Source organism: Piliocolobus tephrosceles, chromosome 12 (genome assembly GCF_002776525.5).
Source record: "Piliocolobus tephrosceles isolate RC106 chromosome 12, ASM277652v3, whole genome shotgun sequence".
Taxonomy (NCBI): Eukaryota; Metazoa; Chordata; class Mammalia; order Primates; family Cercopithecidae; genus Piliocolobus; species Piliocolobus tephrosceles.
Window position 1 is genome coordinate 87,940,195 of NC_045445.1, and position 15,365 is coordinate 87,955,559.

At 36.2% G+C, this 15,365-nt stretch overlaps 1 long non-coding RNA gene across 1 annotated transcript in view; it reads right to left on the reverse strand.

Moving 5' to 3' along the window:
• Positions 1-2,014: 2,014 nt before the first annotated feature.
• The window catches only part of LOC111531214, a 78,916-nt gene continuing 65,565 nt past the window's right edge, over positions 2,015-15,365 (reverse strand). The window contains exons 4-5 of the long non-coding RNA XR_002728180.1: positions 10,367-10,471; positions 2,015-2,256 (exon numbers count right to left, since the gene is read on the reverse strand). This is a non-coding gene — a long non-coding RNA (uncharacterized LOC111531214). The remainder of the gene's footprint in view (positions 2,257-10,366; positions 10,472-15,365) is intronic.

A 15,365-nucleotide genomic window follows, 5' to 3' on the forward strand; every position in this document is an offset into this window, starting at 1 on the left:
AAGAGTTAATATCAAGAATCTAAAAGGAACTCAAATGAACTAGAAAAAGAAAAACAATCCCATCAAAAAAGTAGGGAAAGGACATGAAGAGACAATTCTCAAAAGAAGATATACAAATGGCCAAAAAGCATATGGAAAAATGCTCAACATCAATAACGATCAGGGAAATGCAAATCGAAATCACAATGTGATACTGTCTCACTCCTGCAGGAATGGCCATTATCAAAAAATAAAAAAATAAAAAATACATGTTGGCATCAATGCAGTGAAATGGGAAGACTTCTATACCATAGGTGGGAATGTAAACTGGTACAACCACTATGGAAAACAGTGGGGGGAGATTCCTTAAAGAACTAAAAGTAAGTCTACTGTTTGATTCAGTAATCCCGCTACTAGGTATCTACCCAGAGGAAAACAAGGCATTATACAAAAAAAGATACTTGCACATGCATGTTTATAGCACATGCATGTTTTGGAATTGCAAAAATATGGAACCAGCCCAAATGCCCAACAATCAATGAGTGGATAAAGAAAATGTGGTAAATATATAACATGGAATACTACTCAGCAATAAAAATGAATGAAATAATGGCATTCACAGCAACCTGCATGGAAGTGGAGACTATTATTTTAAGTGAAGTAACTCAGGAATAGAAAACTAAATATCAGTATGTTTTCACTCATATGTAGGAGCTAAACTATGAGGATGTAAAGGCATAAGAATAATATATTGGACTTTGTGGACTCGGGGAAAAGGGTGGGGGATGGCAAGGGATAAAATACTACACATTGGGTACAGTTGACCCGACTCAGATGATGGGTGCACCAAAATCTCACAAATCACTATTAAAGAACTTATTCATGTACTCATATACCACCTGTTCCAAAAAATCCTATGGAAACAGAAAAATAACAAAAATTAAAAATCTCATGTACTCTCTAAATATATAAACCTATTATGTACCCCCCAAAATTTAAAAACTCTGTAATGTAAAAAATACATTGTAAACATTTATGGAAAGTAAAATAAATCCTGAGACACAATTAATGCAGTGCTGAAAGAGAAATTAATAGCACTAATTGAATAAGCCATAAAAGAATAAAAGTCTCAAGTTCATAATCTGAGTTTCCACCTCTAGAACCTAGAAACAGAACATAACCCCAAAACAAGTGAAAGAAAGGAAATAGTAAATAAAATCAGATAAATCAATGAACTTGAAGAAATTATTTTAATATTAGAGAAAAATCAATTAAATATCTGGTTCTCTGAAAATATCAATAAAATTAGTAAATCTCAATCAAGATGGACAAAGAAAAAAATAAAACCACAATTTATTAGTATCAAGAATGAAACAAGGGATGTGACTATAAAACCTCCAGACATGAAAACAATAATATGGTAATACTATGATGAGCTCTTCACACAGACATCCGACAACTTAGGTAAAATAAACTGTTTATTTAAAAAATATAAACTCTCACAAGAAATTCAATATGAAATATATTATTAGAGTAGCTCTAGAACCCTAGAGAAAATTGAATTCATAATTGTAAAACTCCTAAAAAGAAATTTCCAATCACAGATTGTTTCACCAAATCAGTCTACCAAGTATTAAAAGAATTATAACCAATTCCTTATAATCTTTTCCAGAACGTAAAGAACTCTTTCCAATTCATTTTGTGAAGCTACTATTTCACTGATATCAAATTTAGAAAATAAAAGAGTACAAGAAAACTGCAGACCAATATCCCTCATGAACAAAATACAAAAATATTTAGCACACTACTAGCAAATAAAATTCAGCAGAAAATTTTAACATATATCATGACCAAGTGGGCTTCATTCCAGTGGCATAAGACTTGCTCAATATTCAAACATACAGAAATCAATGTACTTCACCATATTAACAGGCTAAAGATGAAAAAAAAATATATAAGCATATCTCAGATATTGCTGTTTCAGTTCCACACAACTGCCTGAAGCAAATATCACAATAAAGTGAGTCACAAAAATTTTTCGATTTCCCAGTGCATATAAAAGTTATGTTTATACTACACTTCAGTCTCTTAAGTGTGCAACAGCATTATGTCTAGAAATGTACATACCTTAATTTAAAAATACTTCATTGTTAAAAATGCTATCTGAGCCTTCATTGAGTTGGAATGTTTTTGCTAGTGGAGGGTCTTTCCTCGATGTTGATGGCTGCTGACTGATCAGGGTGGTGGTTCCTGAAGGTTGTAGTGCTGTGGCGTTTTCTTAAAATAAGACAACAATGAAGTTTGCAACATCAATGGATTCTCATGCAAGATTTCTCTCTAGCATGCAATGCTGTTAGATAGTATTTTTATTTTATTTTATTTTATTTTTTTATTATTATACTTTAAGTTCTAGGGTACATGTGCATAATGTGCAGGTTTGTTACATATGTATACTTGTGCCATGTTGGTGTGCTGCACCCATCAACTCGTCAGCACCCATCAACTCGTCATTTACATCAGGTATAACTCCCAATGCAATCCCTCCCCCCTCCCCCCTCCCCATGATAGGCCCCGGTGTGTGATGTTCCCCTTCTCGAGTCCAAGTGATCTCATTCTTCAGTTCCCACCTATGAGTGAGAACATGCGGTGTTTGGTTTTCTGTTCTTGCGATAGTTTGCTAAGAAAGATGGTTTCTAGCTGCATCCATGTCCCTACAAAGGACACAAACTCATCCTTTTTTATGGCTGCGTAGCATTCCATGGTGTATATGTGCTACATTTTCTTAATCCAGTCTGTCACTGATGGACATTTGGGTTGATTCCAAGTCCTTGCTATTGTGAATAGTGCCGCAATAAACATACATGTGCATGTGTCTTTATAGCAGCATGATTTATAATCCTTTGGGTATATACCCAGTAATGGCATGGCTCGGTCATATGGTACTTCTAGTTCTAGATCCTTGAGGAATCGCCACACTGTTTTCCATAACGGTTGAACTAGTTTACAAACCCATCAACAGTGTAAAAGTGTCCCTATTTCTCCACATCCTGTCCAGCACTTGTTGTTTCCTGACTTTTTAATGATTGCCATTCTAACTGGTGTGAGATGGTATCTCATTGTGGTTTTGATTTCCATTTCTCTGAGAAAAACAAGAAATGGGGAAAGGATTCCCTATTTAATAAATGGTGCTGGGAAAATTGGCTAGCCGTAAGTAGAAAGCTGAAACTGGACCCTTTCCTTACTCCTTATACTAAAATTAATTCAAGATGGATTAGGGACTTAAATGCTAGATCTAATACCATAAAAACCCTAGAAGAAAACCTAGGCAATACCATTCAGGACATAGGCATGGGCAAGGACTTCATGTCTAAAACACCAAAAGCAACGGCAACAAAAGCCAAAATTGACAAATGGGATCTCATTAAACTAAGGAGCTTCTGCACAGCAAAAGAAACTGCCATAAGAGTGAACAGGCAACCTACAGAATGGGAGAAAATTTTTGCAATCTACTCATCTGACAAAGGGCTAATATGCAGAACCAACAAAGAACTCAAACAAATTTACAAGAAAAAAAACAAACAACCCCATCAAAAAGTGGGCAAAGGATATGAACAGACATTTCTCAAGACATTCATACAGCCAACAGACACATGAAAAAATGCTCATCATCACTCGCCATCAGACAGCTTTTTTTTTTTTTTTTTTTTTTAAACAAGGTATCATTCTCTCACCCAGGTTGGAGGACAGTGGTGTAATCATGGCTCAGTGCAACCTCAAACTCCTGGCCTCAAGTGATCCTCCCACCTTGGCCTCCCAAATCACTGGGATTACAGGCATGAGCCAACACACCTGGCCTGACAGAATTTTACCCACAGGAGAACTTCTCTCAAAACCAGAGTCAATCCTCTCAAATCCTGCCACTGCTTAATCAACTAGGTTTATGTAATATTCTAAAATTTTTGTTATCATTTCAACAATGTTCATAGCATCTTCACCAGGAGTAGACTCCTCTCAAGAAACCACTTTTTTTTTTGCTCAGCCATAAGAAACAACTCTTCATCCATTATAGTTGTATCATGAAATTCCAGCAATTCTGTCAGATATTCAGGCTCCACTTCTAATTCTACTTGTCTTGCTATCTTCATCACATCAACAGTGGCTTCCTCCATAGAAGCCTTTAACCCCCAATGCCATCCATAAGGGTTGGAATCAACATATTCCAAATTCTTGTTAATGTTGATATTTTGACTTCCTCCCCTGAAGTATAAATGCCCTTAATGGCATCTATAGCAGTGAATCATTTCCAGAAAGTTTTCAATTTATTTTTCCAAGATCCATCAGAGGAATCATTATCTCTGGCAGCTAGAGCCTTATGAAATGTATTTCTTAAATAAGACTTGAAAGTCAAAATCACTCATTGATCCACAGGCTGTAGAAGGGATATTCCATTATCAAGCATGAAAACAACATTAATCTACTTGTACATCTCCATCAGAGCTCTTGGGTCACTAGATGCAATATTTTAGGAGTCCTTCTGAGCAATAGGTCTCAACAGTGAGCTTAAAATATTCAGTAAATCATGCTCTAAACAGGTATGCTGTCATCCAGGCTTTATAGTTCCATCTATAGAGCTTAGACTGAGTAGATTTAGCATAATTTTAATGGTCCTAGGGTTTTAGAATGGTAAATGAGCATTGGCTTCAACTTAAAGTCACCATCTGCATCAGCCCCTAAAAAGAGTCAGCCTGTGCTTTGAAGCCAGACATTGACTTCTCCTAGATGGCAGCTCCTTCCAATAGAAGGGTGTTTTGTCAACATTCAAAATCTTCTGTCTATTGTAACCACCTTCCTCAACTATCTTAGCTAGTTCTTGTGGAGTACTTGCTGCAGCTTTTCCATTAGCACTTGCTGCTTCACCTTGTATTTTTATGTTATGAAGACAGCTTCTTTCCTTAAACCTCATGAACCAACTTTTGGTAGCTTCCAATTTTTATTCTGCAGCTTCTTCACCTCTCTCAGCCCTCATATAATTGAAGACAGTTAGGGTCTTGCTCCGAATTAGGCTATGGCTTAAGGGAATTTTGTGGCTTATTTGATCTAATATCCAGACCAGTGGAAGTTTCTTCCTACCGCCAATAAGACAGTTTTACTTTCGTGTCCTTTATGTGTTTACTGGAGTAGCACTTTTAATTTCTTTTAAGAACTTTTCCTTTTCACAACTTGGCTGTTTGGTGCAAGCAACCTGTTTTCAGACTATCTTGGCTTTCAAAATGCCCTCTTCATTAAGTGTAATCATTTCTGGCCTTTGATCTAAAGTGAGAAATATGCTACTCTTTCTTTCACTTGAACATTTAGAGACCATTGTGTCTCAGAAAATAGGGAGACAAGACGAGAGGGAAACAGACAGGAAATGGGAGGGGAAGGGGGTTAATGGCCAATCCATGGAGTAATCAGAACACACACATTTATTGATTTAGTTTGCCATCTTACATGGGCATGGTTTGTGGCACCTCAAAACAATTAGAATATAGCATCAAACATCACTGATCACAAATCACCATAAGAGATATAATGACAACGAAAAAGGGTGAAATATTATGAGAATTATCAAAATGTGACACATGCTGCTGGAAAAATGGCACCCATGGACTTGCTTGACACAGAGTTGCCAAAATCCTTCAATTTGTTAAAAAAATTGCAATACTTGCAAACTGCAATAAAGTGAAGCACAATAAGACAAAGTGTATATATATACACACACACACACACATACACACACACATATATATGTATATATATATGTGTATATACATATATATATACATACACACACACACACACATATATATATATCCTTCAGTGCAGAAAAAACATTTGCTAAAATTCAACACATGTACATGATACAGACTCTCTGAAAACCAGGAATACATGGGAACTTCCTCAACTTGATAAAGAACATCTACAAAATGCCTACAGCTAGCATTATACTTGATGGTGAAAAGCTGAATGTTTTCTCCCTACAATTGGGAACAAGGCAAGGAAGTAAGTTCTTACTACTCCTAATCGACATAGTTCTAGTAATTCCAGACACTGCCATAAGGCCAGATAAGGATATAACAGTATATATAGTTATATATAACAGTATATATTGTTATATATAACAATATAAAATTGGAAAGAAAGAAATAGTAGTATCCCTATTAGTAGATGATATACTTATCTATGCAGAAAATCCCAAGGCACCCACAAAACACTCCCAGAACTAATAAGTGAATTCAGCAAGGTCTCAGGATACAAGATCAACATAAAATCAAGTGTATCTGTAAATATTAGCAATGACCATGTGAACAACAAAATTAAAAATACAATACCATTTATAATTTACATTTGGTCAAAAGGCTGAAATACTTAGGTATAAATATAACAAAATATAGAGAAGATCTGTATGCTGAAAACTACACAATGCTGATGATAAAGTATTAGGGAAGATCTAAATAGATGCAGAGGTATGAATGCATGGATTGTAATACTTAAAATAGAAATACGTCAATTTTCCCTAAACAAAAATACAGACTTAAGACAATTCCTACAAAAACCCTAGCAAGATATTTGGTAGATATAGACAAGATTATTCTAAAATGTATATGGAAAGATAAAGAAACTAAAATAGTTAAAACAATTTTGAAAAGAAAGTGGAAAGAAACATTCTTCCTGATTTGAACAGTTATATAGTCACAGTAATCAAGATTGTGTGGAATTAATGCTGGAATAGACAGGCTAGTGGAAGAGAAACAGACCCACATAAATATGCCTAATATTTGACAGAGGTGCAAATTCAAGTTGCCTTTTCAAAAATGGAATGCTGGAGCAATTCTGCATCCATAGGTAATAAACCTCTATCTGATTCTCATGTCTTTTACCAAAGTTACTCAAAATGGATCGAAGACTTAAATATAATACAACAAACTATAAAACTTTTAGCAAACAAAAAGCAGAAGAAAATACATGGGATCTAGGGCTAGGCAGAATTTTTAGACTTGACACCAAAAGCACAATTCATAAAGGAAAAATCGATAGACTGAATTTTATCAAATATAAAGTTTTTGTTCCATGAAATACCCTGTTAAGAAGATGAAAGACAAACTACAGGTTAGAAGAAAATATTTAACTGCACATCCAATAAAAGATCAGTATCTAGAATGTGCTCTCAAAACTCAAGAGTAAAAATAAATCAAATTAGAAAGTAAGCAAAAGGTATGAAAATACATTTTAGCAAAGGGGATATACAGATGGCAAACAGGCACATAAAAAGATGATCAACATCACTAGCCATTAAGGAAATGCAAATTAAAAGCACAAATGAGATATCACTGCACACCTGTCAGATGGGCTAAAATACAAAGTAGTCCAATAAGCACAGGAAAAGATGCTCAGCATCATTACTCATTAGAGAAATGCAAACCAAAACCATGAGATACACTTAATGCCCACTAGGATGGCTATTAACAAAATGATAATAACAAGTGTTGATGAAGATGTGGAGAAATTAGAACCCTTATACATTTGCTGGAGGGAATATAAAATGGCACATCTGCTTTGCAAAATAATCTGACAGTTTCTCAGTAAATTAAATATAAAGTTAGCACATGACCCAGCAATTCCACTCCCTGGGTGCATACTCACGAGAACTGAAACCATATGTCAACAAAAAGACTTGTACAAAAATGTTCATAGCAACATTATTCATAACAGCCAAAAGACAGAAACAACCCAAATGTTCATTAACTAGTGAACCAATAAACTACATGTAGTACACCTATAAATGGAATATTGTTTGGGCATTAAAATGAATGAAGTACTGATACAGGCTACCACATGCATAGATCTGGAAAACATACGAAGTGGTAGAAACTAGTCACAAAATACCACAAATGTTATGATTACATTTAGATGAAATGCTCAGAATAGACAAATCTGTTAAAACAGAAAGTAGATCAGTGGTTGCCTTGGGCTGGAAGAAATGCGTTGATTAAGGGATGATGGCTAAGAGATGCAGGATTTCTTTTTGGGGTAATGAAAATGTTCTAACATGAATTGTCGTAATGGAATCATAACTTTGAAAACATTAAAAGCCACCAAATTCTACACTTTAAGCAGGTGCATTGTATGACGTATAAATTATATCTCAGTAAAGCTGTCCCCAAAGTAAAATATAATGATGAAGGCAACAATAATCTGGTGGCTAGTAAGAATATTTTAGTCATTATGTACTCTAGGAATATACTGAAGGAGGTAGTTTGTGTTGAATTGTACTAGTACCTGAATTAACCCTGAAGTACTGGCACCATGGTGAAACTAGACGTTTCAGGCAAAAGCTGGGGCAAACCCAGAAAACCTTGAAGATATGTCCAGTCAGCATCACATAATGATGTTTTGGTCAACAATGGATCACATATATGTTGGTGGTCCCATAAGATTATAACAGAGCTGAAAAATTCCCATCACCTAATGACTCTGCAACCATTATAACATTGTAGCATAAGGCATTACTCATATGTTTGTGGTGATCCTGGTGTAAACAAACATACTATGCTGCCAGTCACACAAACATAGAGCATATGCAATTATATATAGTAAGTAATACTTGACAATGATAATAAACAACTATGTTACTGGTTTATGTATTTACTTCACCATACTTTTTATTGTTATTTTAGAGTGTACACTTTCTACTTAGTTTTTTTTTTTTTTTTTTTTTTTTTTTTTTTTAAGTTAACTGTAAAACAGCCTCAGGCAGGCCCTCCAGGAGGTATTCCAGAAGGCATTGTTATCATAGTAGGTGACAGCTTCATGCATGTTATCGCCCCTGAAGATCTTCTAGTGGCACAAGTTGTGGAAGTAGAAGAGAATGATATTGATGATCCTGATCCTGTGTTGGCCTACACTAATGTGTGTGTGTCTTACTTTTGACAAAAGGTTTTCAAAGTTAAAAGAAATAAAATTAAGTTAAAATTGAAAAGCTTATAGAATAAGGATATAAAGAATACCTATTGTATAGCTATACAATGTGTTTGTATTTTAAGCTAAGTGTTATTATAAATAAATTTAAAAGTTAAAACCTTTTTACAATTCACAAAGTTAAAAGTTACAGTAACCGAAGGTTTATTATTAGATAAAAATTTAAAAATAAATTTTCTGTAGCCTAAGCATACAGTATTTATAAAGTCTACAGTATGTATAGCAATGTCCTAGGTTTTCACATTCAATCACCACTCACTCACTGATTTACCCAGAGCAACTTCCAGTTCTACAAGCTCCATTCACTGTAAGTGTCAAACACAGGTGTATCATTTTTATTCTTTTACACCATATTTTTACTCTCCATTTTCTATGTTTAGATACATAAACACTTGTCTTTGGGTCACAATTGCCTGCAGTATTTACTATAGTAACAGCTGGAGAAGTTTGTAGCCTAGGAACATGAGGCTATACCATATAATCTGATTGTATTATAGACTTGAATTAGTCCATTCTAATGCTGCTACAAAGATCTGCTCGAGACTAGGAAAGAGGTTTGACTCACAGTTTCACAGGGCTGGGGAGGCCTCAGGAAACTTACAATCATGGTGGAAGGGGAAGCAAACGTGTCCTTCACATGGCAGCAAAAGGGAAAAGTGCCAAGCAGTAGGGGGGAAGCCCCTTATAAAACCATCAGCTCTCGTGAGAACTCACTCAATATCAGGAGAATAGCATGAGGGTAACTGCTCCCATGATTAAATTACCTCTGAGCACCGGGTCCATCCCATGACACATGGGGATATGCGACTACAATTCAAGGTGAGATTTAGGTGGGGACACAGAGCTAAACCATATCAAGGTATACCATCTAGGTTTGTGTAAGTATACTCTATGATATTTGCATAATGACAAAATTGCCTAACAATTCATTTCTCAGAAAGAATCCCTACAGTTAAGTGATACATGACTGTACTCAAATGCTGCCCACCTGATGACTAGAGACCCCTTTTTTCTGTAGCCTCTTTATTAACACTGACCTAGGTCTTTATTGTCTCATAACTGATGACCAAAATCCACTAATTGGTCTTTTTCCTTTTATACTCTGCCTCACAAAGCTTTTGCCTACATTTACAGCCATGTTTGCACATCCCTGCCTCATCTCCTTTTAAGTTAAAAAGTTCTAGCAGCACTCCACTTTCAAGAGCTAAACATGCAAAGTTTGTCATTCAAGGTCCTTCCTAATCTGGCCTCCTCCTAACTTTTGCACTCTTTAATATACTTCCCAGGTGATCTCATTCACCTCTTCTTTTTTAAACTATCAACCAGCTTACTAATGGCTTCCATATCTACATCTCCAATCTCAACCTACATTCATTTGAGTATCCATCTCCACGTGAATGTCTTCCATAGGCACTTCACAGGCTCTGGAACCAGACTGAGTTTGAATCTCGGCTTCAACTTGTGCTGTGTGACCCTGGAAAAGTTACATAATCTTATATGAAAATTGGAATACTAATAATTGTACCTACCTTATAGGATTCTTATGAGTATCAAATTAATTAATACATATATATTACTTAAGACACTGACTGCAGTGTGGTGAGTGCTCGGTTCATGTTAGCTTAAATTATAATTACTATTATTCACTAAACTGAATGTATCATCTTCCTGTCTTACTTGGTCCTTCCCATGTGTTCTTTCCTCATTATCTCTCCAGTCTCTGCAACCAAAAACTTGGGACTCTTAACTACCTCCTTCCTTTTCTTCTTATTAAAACAAGAACAAATATGGTATGGCTTTACCCATATTATTCTTAGTCTTTTTTCCCTATCACTATTACCTTTACTCGATTTTAGGCATTCATCTCCTTTAAGAACTATAATACCTCCTACACAATCTCCCTTCCTCTGATGTTGTCTTCTTCAAATTCATCCTCTAAACTACCCACAGAGCAATATACATAAAAGGTAAGTTAAAACAAATAAATGAAATGCTAGTCAGACCAAGTCATGTCCATATTTACAATTCTGTAATGGAAATTCATACACTTGCTTAAGTCCAAGCACAATGCCCCCCACACTCCTCTCTAGTTATGTAATTTGTTACTATATCTACCAACTTATCTAATTTATACCTTTCAAAGCTATTAATGATTAGTGGATGCCCATGAGACCATAGCATTTGTGCAACCCTTGATCTATATTACCTTACATTTCATTTCTTTATGAAAATATTCTCTTGGAATATTGGGTTTTAATGCTCCCCAAAGTCAAGAACCATTGCTTATACCTCTCTATATATTTTACTTCATTATTTTCTAAACTACAGGCCACAACCAATTAAAGCAATTAAGTGTGTCACACTAGCATTGTTTTAAAAAATAAAACAGAATAAAAGATATCAGAGAGCACTGCACATAACAAGAATAAAATTCCAGTTATCAATTTACTGCCTTGAGTTCCAAAAGCCCTTCTCAGCAGACTCATCCAGTAAGTGGTGAACAGCAACGTGCAGCATCACCCCATGGGAAGCTTCTCTCTGGCAATCCTTTAGGCATACAGTGCCATCAGTGTGGCTTCTTCCCATAAAATGCTTCCCTATCACCACCCAAGCAGTTTCCAAAAAAAATGCTGCTTGCATGACACCTCCACATGAATGGCTACCCCTACTACCTCCTCAGGCACCTCTGAAATAGGTTCCAAGGCAGGGTACCTCTTCATGAATAATACCCCATAGGATTTCAGAAAACAAATTTCCCCAGATTCTCTGTGAGTCATTTCAGTGTAGCATTTCAGCTAATTTCTCTACCAATCAGTGAGTCATGACCATGACCTTTCCAACAAGGTCTAGATCTCAGTCCTGGGCCAAGGAAAAGACGGTCTTCTAGGTTTATTCCTTCACTGGACACTCTATTCCAGCATTAAGAGTAGTAACTGCTCCCTATGTCGGCTATTCCTGTATTCTTTTTTTAAATTTAACTTTGAGTTCTGGGATACATCTGCTGAATGTGCAGGTTGTTTACATAGATTTACATGTGCCATGGTGGTTTGCTGCACCTATCAAACAGTCATTTAGGTTTTAAGCCCCACATGCACTAGATATTTGTCCTAATTCCCTCCCTCCTCTTGTCCCCCACCACCTGACAGGCCCTAGTGTGAGATGTTCCCCTCCCAGTGTCCACGTGTTCTCATTGTTCAAGTCCCACCTATGAGTAAAAATTTGTGGTGTTTGGTTTTCTGTTCCAGTGTTAGTTTGCTGAGGATGACGGTTTCCAGCTTCATCTGTGTCCCTGCAAAGGACATGAACTCATTCTTTTTTATGGCTGCATAGTATTCCATGGTGTATATGTGCCACATTTACTTTATCCAGTCTATCATTGACAGGCATTTGGGTTGGCTCCAACTCTTTCCTATTGTACAAACTGCTGCAATAAATATACGTGTGCATGTGTCTTTATAGTAGAGTGATTTATAATCCTTTGGGTATATACCCAGTAATGGGGTTGCTGGGTCAAATGGTATTTCTGATTCTAGATCCCCAAGGACTCACCACACTGTTTTCCACAATGGTTGAACTAACTTACACTCCCACCAACAGTGTACATTTCCTATTTCTCTACATCCTCCCCAGCATCTGTTGTTTCCAGACTTTTAATGAACACCATTCTAAATGGCATGAGATGGTATCTCCTTTTAGTTTGATTTGCATTTCTCTAATGACCAGTGATAATGAGCTTTTTTCATATGTTTGTGGGCCACATAAATGTCTTCTTTTGACAAGTGTCTGTTCATATCCTTCACCCACTTTTTGATGGGTTTGATTTTTTTCTTGTAAATTTGTTTGAGTTCATTGTAGATTTTGGATATCAGACCTTTGCAGATGGTTAGATTGCAAAAATTTTCTCCCATTCTGTAGCTTGTCTGTTCACTCTGACGACAGTTTCTTTTGCTGAGCAGAAGCTATTTAGTTTAATTAGATCCCATTTGTCAATTTTGGCTTTTGTTGTAGTTGCTTTTGGTGTTTTAGTCATGAAGTCTTTGCCCAAGCCTATGTCCTGAATGGTATTGCCTAGGTTTTCTTCTAGGGTTTTCATGGGTTTACGTTTTAAGTCTATAAGCCACCTTGCATTAATTTTTGCATAAGGTGTAAGGAAGGGGTCCAGTTTCTGTTTTCTGCATATGCTAGTCAGTTTTCCCAGCACCATTTATTAAAGAGAAAATCAGTTCCCCATTGCTTGTTTTTGTCAGGTTTGTCAAAAATCGGATGGTTGTAGACATGTGGTGTTATTTCTGAGTCCTCTGTTCTGTTCCATTGGTCTATATATCTGTTTTCGTACCAGTATTATGCTATATTGGTTACTGTAGCCTTTAGTATACTTTGAAGTCAGGTAGCATGATACCTCCAGCCTTGTTCTTTTTGATTAGGATTGTCTTGGCTACACAGGCTCTTTTTTGGTTCCATATGAAATTTAAGTTTTTTTCTGTGAAGAAAGTAAATGGTAGCTTGATGGGAATAGCATTGAATCTACAAATACTTTAGATAGTATGGCCATTTTCATGATACTGATTCTTCCTATCCATGAAAATGGAATGTTTTTCCATGTATTTGTGTCCTCTCGTATTTCCTTGAGAAGTGGTTTTAGTTCTCCTTGAAGAGGTCCTTCACGTGCCTTGTAAGTTGTATTCCTAGGTATTTTATTCTCTTTGTAGCAATTGTGAATGGGAGTTCACTCATGATTTAGCTTTCTGTTTGTCTATTATTTGTGTATAGAAATGCTTGTTATTTTTGCACATTGATTTTTGTATCCTGAGACTTTGATGAAGTTGCTTAACAGCTTAAGGAGTATTTGGGCTGAGATGATAGGCTTTTTAAAATATACAATCATGTCATCTTCAAACAGAGACAATTTGACTTCCTCGCCTCATTTTTGAATACCCTTTATTTCTTTCTCTTGCCTGATTGCTCTGGCCAGAACTTCCAATACTATGATGAATAGGAGTGGGGAGAGAGGGTATCCTTGTCTTGTGCCAGTTTTCAAAGGGAATGCTTCCAGCTTTTGTCCATTTGGTATGATATTGGCTATGGGTTTGTCATAAACAGCTCTTATTATTTTGAGATATGTACCATCAATACCTAGTTTATGGAGAGTTTTTAGCATAAAGTTGTGTTGAATTTTATCAAAGGCCTTTTTTGCACCTATTATCATGTAGTTTTTCTCATTGGTTCTGTTTATGTGATGGATTGCATTTATTGATTTGCATATGTTGAACCAGCCGTGCATCCCAGGGATGAAGCTAACTTGATCATGGTGAATATCTTTTTGATGTGCTGTTGGGTTCAGTTTGCCAGTATTTTATTTAAGATATTTGCCTCAATGTTCATCAGGGATATTGGCCTAAAGCTTTCTTTTCTTGTTGTGTCTCTGCCAAGTTTTGGAATCAAGATGATGCTGGCCTCATAAAATGAGTTAGGGAGAAGTCCCTCTTTTTCTATTGTTTGGAATAGTATTAGAAGGAAGGGTACCAGTTCCTATTAGTACTTCTGGAAGAATTAGGCTGTACATCCATCTGGTCCTGGCTTTTTTGGTTGGTAGGGTGCTAATTACTGCCTCAATTCCAGAACTTGTTATTGGTCTATTCGGGGATTTTACTTCCTTTTGGTTTAGTCGTGGGAGGGTGTATGTGTCCAGGAATTCATCCATTTCTTCTAGATTTTCTAATTTATTTGCATAGAGGTGTTTATAGTATTCTCTGATGGTAGTTTGCATTTCTGTGTGATCAGTGGTGATGTCCCCTTTATCATTTTTTATTGTGTTTATTTGATTCTTTTTTTTTATTATTATACTTTAAGTTCTAGGGTACATGTGCATAATGTGCAGGTTTGTTACATATGTATACTTGTGCCATGTTGGTGTGCTGCACCCATCAACTCGTCAGCACCCATCAATTCATCATTTATATCATGTATAACTCCCCAATGCAATCCCTCCCCCCTCCCCATGATAGGCCCCAGTGTGTGATGTTCCCCTTCCTGAGTCCAAGTGAGCTCATTGTTCAGTTCCCACCTATGAGTGAGAACATGCGGTGTTTGGTTTTCTCTTCTTGTGATAGTTTGCTAAGAATGATGGTTTCCAGCTGCATCCATGTCCCTACAAAGGACGCAAACTCATCCTTTTTTATGGCTGCATAATATTCCATGGTGTATATATGCCACATTTTCTTAATCCAGTCTGTCACAGATGGACATTTGGGTTGATTCCAAGTCTTTGCTATTTGATTCTTCTCTCTTTTCTTCTTTATTAGTCTAGCTAGTGGTCTATTTTTTTAGTCTTTTCAGAAAACTAGCTCCTGGATTCATTGATTTTTTTT